General features: G+C 35.2%; 1 pseudogene across 1 annotated transcript; it reads left to right on the forward strand.

Moving 5' to 3' along the window:
* Positions 1–245: 245 nt before the first annotated feature.
* On the forward strand, positions 246–7,809 carry LOC114418796 (annotated as a pseudogene). The gene is made up of 11 exons (XR_003668106.1): positions 246–529; positions 605–657; positions 1,729–1,871; positions 1,971–2,078; positions 2,768–2,835; positions 3,097–3,219; positions 3,501–3,647; positions 3,762–4,019; positions 4,099–4,383; positions 5,268–5,414; positions 6,650–7,809. The product of XR_003668106.1 is annotated as a conserved oligomeric Golgi complex subunit 6-like (transcript).
* The last annotated feature ends 405 nt before the right edge of the window (positions 7,810–8,214 follow it).

An 8,214-nucleotide genomic window follows, 5' to 3' on the forward strand; every position in this document is an offset into this window, starting at 1 on the left:
AAGTTAAAATCCCCTGCTAACAAAAATTAATAACTAACATTTGTCGATAAAAGAAAGAGGTAGAGCAGAAAATAAAAATAAAAACTAGGAAGTGAGAAGAGAAAAAGTGCGGAGTTTTGAAAATATCATGGGCCTTGAGTTAAATTCGGGCCAATGTTCAAAAAAAGTCCATCGAACCCGAACTTGAAAGACCCGACCGGTATGCATCCCGAACCGGGTTTAACGAACAAAGAACAAAATTGCTAGAAACGGAGAAAGCTAGTTAGATCAAAGATCTGAACCGAGATCGGAGAAGAAGAAGAGAATGGGAACCTCGGTGGCGGGTCTAGCTCCGGGTCTGTCACGGAAGCTGAAGAAGGTTCAAGAATCTCGGATCGACACGCCTCATCTCTTGTCTTCGCTCAACACGCTCTCTTCCTTCTACGACGACAACACTCCTCAGGCGCGTCGCAACCTCCGATCCACCATCGAGAAGCGCGCCCTCTCCATCAACTGCGAATTCCTCGACGCTTCCCACGCCGCGCAGCTGGTAATTCCTCTTCCCCCCGCCGCTGTTACTTCACTTGCTTCCGCTGCTCATTTCTCTCTGCATTTGCTTTGTTAGGCCTTGGATAGCGTGGAGAACGAGGTCGATTCGCTCGCCGAGTGCTGCGACAGGTCTGTATTTCCGTTTCTAAGAGTTCCTTATCAGCATTCGTTGTTTGCGTCTTTATCATAACAAGTTGATGCGCGTGTGACTATATTTTTGTGTGTTTTGATGCCTAATGTTGATGACTGAAGCTCAGTAGATTAATATTGAGTTGCATTCACTTCTGCTTCTGTAGGAAGTGCTCATATGGACGATAATTGCATTGTGTCCATGTAATTGATTATCAGATACGAAACTAGCACATTCCGCATGAAGTGCTTAGTAGGACTCATACATCAATTACTGCTGAAATAAGTATTTGAAAATCGAAATGAGATAATGACGTGAAAATTGAATGATTAATCATTAATTATTTTCCATCCTGGTAAATAATTTATCCTGTAGAAGCATAGTAAACATATTTGCTCAAAGATTTCCTTGGTAGGGCTTTTAAAATGCAGGCGAAGAAGAATAATGCAGTTAGGAGGTAATGAGGTATAGTTTCTATGTGTCCTGGGATTCAACATTTTAGGAGATACACTTTTTTATTCTGATGCCTTGTCCCTATATGCATTTTACACACAAAGAAATCAATGTTCCTTGTGCAGACAATAAATAAAAAAATAGCTATAGTTATAGTAATTAGGAATAAAATAGGTTGCTCAGGGCAGTGTCTGTCTAGAGTTATGGTTCAGATTTAGGTTGTTTTTCAATCACTTAATAGGAAGTTCTTGGGATTTTAGTGGGTGATCTGGGTGAAATAGTTGGGAATTTTTTTTATAAATTATGTACAAATCAGGCAGTTCCATCATTCCGTGCTAGCAAGCATAATAGAGCTGAGTATGGTTTGTGATCAAGAGATTCAATTTCTGTATTTGGTGTGGAATTTAAGCTTGTGATTCTCAATTTTGGTTTTTAGCAGTGCACCTCTATAGTCACTAGTTTATGAGTCATGTTTTGGAATTTTAAACTTTTCCTCATAGAATATCAAGTTTACATTTGAAAATTGAAATTGTCTTATTGTTCTTTCAAAGAGAATAAATTCTTTATTGTGCTAGTCTGTAGATTCTTTGATAAAATTTTAGGTTCTATATTTACAGGATAGCAAAGGCTTTGAATAGTTGTAGTGCTAGCACTGCTGACATTATCGGTACCACAAAGAGGCTCAAACAAGAGCTTGAAACTACTACACAAAGAGATTGTGGCATGTTTCTTACGTGATTATCAGCTCTCCCCTGAAGAGGTTTAAATTATTGTTTTATGTCTTGAACTATGGCTTTGTGAATTAAATGAAATACATGTACTTTGTTCTTAATTACAATTAATTGTTGATTATCTGTAGATAAATGCACTTAGAGAAGAAGAGCTGAATGAAAACTTTTTCAAGGCATTGTCTCATGTCCAAGAGATTCATGCCAATTGCAAAGTGTTGCTTAGGACACATCATCAGGTAATCTTCTTGCTGTCTCTATCCCCCTATATTATGCATGCAATTCAAACCTGTTGTTTGAAATCTGAATCTGAACCCAAAATGCCTATATAATTATGAGTTTACTTGGGAATACTCTTCATCCTCTTGGGCAATATTTTCCATCCTTGACTTAAAGTCGTGAGAGTTCTGCTAGCTCGCTGTTGCTGCAAAGTGGGTAAAAACATTAGAAAGGTGAATGTGGAAAAAGATTTACGTAAAATCTAGAATTTAGATCATTGATGGAGATATTTGTAGCAAACAAGAAGGAGGTGCACATCTTTAGAACAAAAATGAAAGTTTCCTGGATGCATAGGCTCTGTATTCTTATTCAATAATTTGAAGTAATTAATCCTTAATCAACCCTAGTTCTGGTTGTACGAGTTCCAAAGATTTCCATTATTGACAACTCAAAATGAACAGTAAGATGTTCTATAATTAAATATAATTAACTTTATATTTATATTTCTCTAAGTTATAAATGACCAAAGTAACTGGGTCTTTCTATTTCTTCATGTCAATAATTGTTTTGTTGTATGCTGTTTGCTTTTCTGTCACAATTTTCACTTAGTATTGATCTTTTTCTGACTGGATTGTGCCGTACTTAGCTGTTACTTTATCAGTTTAAAATAAATTGCATTTTTTTATTAAATTAAGGAATTTCATTGCAGCGTGCTGGTTTAGAGCTGATGGATATGATGGCTGTGTATCAAGAAGGAGCTTATGAGCGCCTATGCAGGTGAAGATTCATCTACTTCAGCCTCATATGGCTAGAGCATGCATTGTATTTTATCTGTGAGTTACTACAAGTATGAAGTGTGAATTTTAATCTCTGTATGTATTGTTGATATAAATGTCAAAGATAGACATTTTATATCTAGTATTTTCTCAGTCACTTACAAGTTGTTTCTTTTATTGAGATCAACTCTCTCTCTCTCTCTCTCTCTCTCTCTCTATATATATATATATATATATACACACTTATAATCTTCATTTCTAGCTGGGTTCAGGCGGAATGTAGAAATTGAGTGACACTGACAATCCGGAAGTTAGTGAGCTTCTGAAAACTGCAGTGCGCTACCTCAGGGAAAGATCTGTCCTTTTCAAATATTGTGCAGAAGAGGTAATTCTGTCGTGGATTTAATCAGCTTTTTTCTAAATTGACAACTGTAGTTTTTCTTGGGATTAAAATTTGGCCATCTTCCAAGGTAAATATTGAGATATTTTGTATTCTGAAGCTTATTATATTGCACCATCTATTGGTGACTATGATAAAAAAATTTGCTAGTGGACCTCATATCAATAATAAGATCTAAAGAATATTCTTATGTCAAATTGAAACTTGGGTTGTCTTTATCATCCTTTGCTTGTGCATCATAAATCATTGATTTACTAATTATGCAGGTAGCCAATATGAGACACAACGCACTATTTAGAAGATTTATAAGTGCTCTTACACGTGAAGGACCTGGTGGATTGCCTCGACCAATTGAAGTGCATGCTCATGACCAACTACGATATGTCGGTGATATGCTAGGCTGGTTGCATCAGGTATGACATGAAAGCCTTGTGGATGAATGCTTGAAGCCACTTCAGCTCTTCTGAATGATATTTTTTCTGCCATGGCTTATTTGTTCATCATATACTATTTTTGTATGTATGCAGGCCTTGGCATCTGAACGTGAACTTGTAGCTGTATTACTTGATCCAGATACAATTACCGATTCTGGTCCAAAGCAATTCTCCAATAACTCTGAGGATGGCTCTGGGAAGACAGAATCTGACTTGATGTTTGTTCTTGATAGAATTTTTGAAGGAGTATGTTGACCATTTAAATTGAGAGTTGAACAAGTTTTACAGTCTCAACCAAGTCTTATAGTATCCTACAAACTCAGTAGTACACTTGAATTTTACTGCTACACTGTAAGTTGTCATCTTTGTCCCTTTGATTGTAGTAATCCCATATGTTTATATATTTTAATGACTTCTCATGGTCTTTTAGATCTCAGATTTACTTGGGCGAGAAACTGCACTTTGTAATACACTATGGGCACTGAAAGATGCTGCTCAGAATACATTTTTTGATATTTTGAAAGGCCGAGGGGAAAAGCTTTTGCGGTATCCCCCACTTGTTGCTGTTGATCTTTCCCCGCCACCAGCAGTGACGGAAGGGGTATCTGTACTTCTTGAAATTATCGACAACTACAACAGCATGATGGTTCCTGCTTCTGGCCAAAAACCTGCTTTTGGTCCAGTTATATCTGCTATACTGGATCCAATAGTTCAGGTATACTTCTAAATATGATTACCTGCATTTGATAATTGATAGCATAATCATTCTGTGTAGTCATGAAAGAAAATGATGTGAATTGTGAATACTATTATAAATTTTGACCTTTGTAATATAATGTGGCCTCTTATGTGATCGTAGTCTTTCAAAGTCGTTGTACTTGATTTAGTAGTAACTATATGTGACACAATTAGTTGGTGCAAGCAAAATATCTGTATAAAACTGCTGTCCTTGGATTCCAACATATCCTTCTTGTTTGAAACTTAAGAAATTTTCTTCCTGGTTCTTGTGAGCTATATTCTAATCATGCTTGCATTCTCCATCTATGAAATAGTCACTTTAGCACTGAGCTTAAGGATGTCTCAATTGATGTAGGTAGGTCTGCTAGTTAGTTAGTTATTATTTAGGATTTTTTATTTTATAATCAGGGTTTTTGATTTTGATTATAATTTTGGAGTTTTGTATATGTCTGGTAATGCTTATTTGTGGAAGAAATAATCGCCTATTTTTTAAAAGTTATCTTAGAAAGTTAGCAAAAATAAGCTGTTCTTTCTTTAAAAGTAAGCTAAACCAAGTACCCATCTTTACATTTTGCAACTGTCTATATATAGGCCATCGCTGTAGACCTTGAACTATTTGGCTTTTGACTTTTGAGTAATAATAATAATTTCTATTTAAAGAGTATTTGATATTGTGTTGTAGGAGTACCCTGCACCGTAGAGGAATACTCTAGGTTTATTTTCTCTTTATTCCCCAATGTAAAACATCCAATTTGAAGACAGAACAAAATTTTGGCTATTCATTTTGAGAAGTCATTGGCTGCAATTTTAATAAATTATAAATTATAGGAGATCATTGCTTTAGCTTCCTATTTGTTGCAGATGTGTGAACAAGCAGCGGAGGCACACAAGTCAAAGGGAGCTGGCCACTCATCAAGAAGGAGTGGGATGAGTTTTGACTGTGGTCAACTTACTAAATCATCAGTTGATGCAATTTTGTCAAATAGTAGCTCTGTGTCTTCCTCACTGGTCTGTTCTTACTCCTTCTCTCTTAAGTTTTACAGATATTTGTTGCCTTAAAGATTTTAGTTTCTTTTTTTCTGCTTTTGCTACGAACTTTATTTCTCTGCATTTTAATAAATGCTAAAACCCTATTTTAGGGGAAAAAAAATATAAAACATAATTAACCCTTCTTATCTTTTTTTTTTTCACTTAAATAACCTTAAAGTTTACGCATGTTTCAATTTCTTTTCTCTTCACTCTTGTTTCCTTTCACACTACTTTCGCCGTACTTTTTACATGTCCCCCACATCAAATAATGTGTCGTCAGTCCTTTGTCGTTAGTTCTTTCTGTTTCTGACACTGTGTTAATTGTTGATTAACACCACGTTTTTTTGTTTCGTTAGTCCCAGCCAGTCCTTTTTTTATTAGTTAAACATTGTTATCATATCAGATTGTTGGTGTACAATATTCATACAAAAGTTTCATCAGGTAATCGTACTCATTAATGTACGTGAAAAGTATGCTCCTTTTTCCTTTTCAAATCCTTATAAATAAGCTCCCTTTTGTTTCTCTTGGTTGGATGCAATTGAAAGGCTTTCACGATATTTTTTATTCCTCTTTTAAGAAGGTGAAATATTGTTGATTCATTTCCATTTGGTTCTAGGAGACTTTAATCTGTTGAAATTGGATGCTTAAGTCCCTCTTTTTTTGTTGTATTTGTTGGTTGCTGATCCTTACAGCACTCTGACCGTTAGTATGTGCAAGTTACAGCTAAGGGGAACTGGGCTACTCTCTGAGTCTATGTTTGTGTGATTTAATGTTCTTGCAGACACACTTTACATAGTTTATATGTGTTATACTACTCATTCTGTCACTTTTTTTTTAACCATTGTAGTGTTCATTGCTATCTTGGCCTTTCTGTGTTCTGCCTGATAATTTAGAGCATGCCCAATATTTAAGTAATATCATATAGCTTATCCTTTTTATTTGTTTGTTGAGGTATTTAATTTAATCAATTCTAAAATCTGGTTCTAGAATCGTTAATGTGTGTTTGTGGCTAATGGTTACAGAGTTCCATTATTATAACAGGAGAGGATGACTGTTAATTTTGAATCTTTGATTGTGGGAGTAGCAGCATATATTCCTGCCCTGTAAAAAATTAACTTGCAACTTTTTTTTGTTCCCTCTTATGTCTAGTCATATTATTCTTTTTTTTCTCTCTCTATTGAATGGATATCTTAATCATACCATGTTGACTGTAGACCGATTCGACCACCCACTACTAAGAACCTCCTGATGCCATTCTTCTTTCTTGGATTAACTAGGTGAGGCTCTTGATACTACTTACTTCCTATGTCCACTACATATGAAAGATACACTGTTTGATTGATACAGGATATTTGGCAACCAGCTTTTGTTTCTTATTGGTTTAAGCTATACTAATCCAACTTATGCGGCTGCCATACAGCCGTCCATTCCAGTCTTTACCTTTCTGTTGGCTGTAATGATGGGGTCAGTTTCATTTCACTTGTGTCATTTATCAATTCCTACTTTTATGTGTGTATATTCCTAGAACTCAAAACCCAAAGGCATTCTCTCACTTGTAGTGCTGAAATGTGTACATTAATAAACTTATTCAGATACGCCAGGACATACAGTAATGTGTATCTGTATAGACCTTTTCATGTAGTACAGAAAGAGTGAACTTACTCAGATATGATGGTCTAGCAAAAGTTGGAGGAACTATTATCTGTGTCTCTGGTGCCATATTTATGGTTTTTATCGTGGCCCAGCTTTGATAGGATATGCTGAATTCAATCATGTAACACAAAATGAAATAAGTGCTAAAGGTCAGCCAGAGCCATCTGGATGGTTAATTGGTGGTTTACAGAACCTTTGGTTTGACCATTTTCATCTTGGAGTTCTGTGCTTGATAGGGAACTGCATTTGCATGGCTGCATTTCTAGCCATTCAGGTATGTATCTCTTTGTCATATGTTGCATAAGTTACTGTTGATTGTAGCATTAATGGAAAAAAAAAAAATTAGTGATCAATGTTCCATTTTGCCTGTTACCCGTTTACTAAGCCCAACTTCTATGTGCCATTCATCAGGGAGGCTGGGATCACTGACTCTAAACGTTCTTGCTTATTAGGAATTATCCTTTTCACTTAAATTCCTATGATATAAAGCTTGTGGTACTGTCACTTCTCCACACTCCAACTTCTTCTAGTGACTCATGATTTAGGTTAAAGAGTATAGACCTTAGTTGTGATTGCCTAATTGCTTCTATTGTAAACTCTTCTTGCTTATCCTAATTCTTTCTATGATTAGGGGGCCTATGAAGGTAAGGTCCCCTAATATTTTTGGTCAAGAATTTGCACAATGATGAATAACATATCCCCCCCCCCCCACACACACACACAAAAAAAAAAAAGAGAAAAAGAAACGAAAACACCCTCATGCAAGCAAACATACCAGATAGGATGACTTCTCCATGCTTTTTCATGTTTGTTATCACAGTAAATGACTTTGTAACAAGTATTACTTTTCTTAACATCAGACTATTACTAATTCCAAATCTCTTCATTAATCGGATTAGTACTGCTTGGAACACTCCGTTTTTTCGTAAAATAAATTAGAAAGGGTTTTATTTAAAAATAAATAGAGTTTTAGAAAATAATGAGATTTTTGTAATTAAATAAATGAGAAAAAATAGTTTTATTAATTAAAATAATAGTTTTAAGGTAAATAAAATAAATATATGTTTTTAGAAGATAAAAAAGATGTTTTAGCAAAATGATGGGGAATAAAATAGAGTTCATTTTT

Source organism: Glycine soja, chromosome 1 (assembly GCF_004193775.1).
Source record: "Glycine soja cultivar W05 chromosome 1, ASM419377v2, whole genome shotgun sequence".
Classification (NCBI taxonomy): Eukaryota; Viridiplantae; Streptophyta; class Magnoliopsida; order Fabales; family Fabaceae; genus Glycine; species Glycine soja.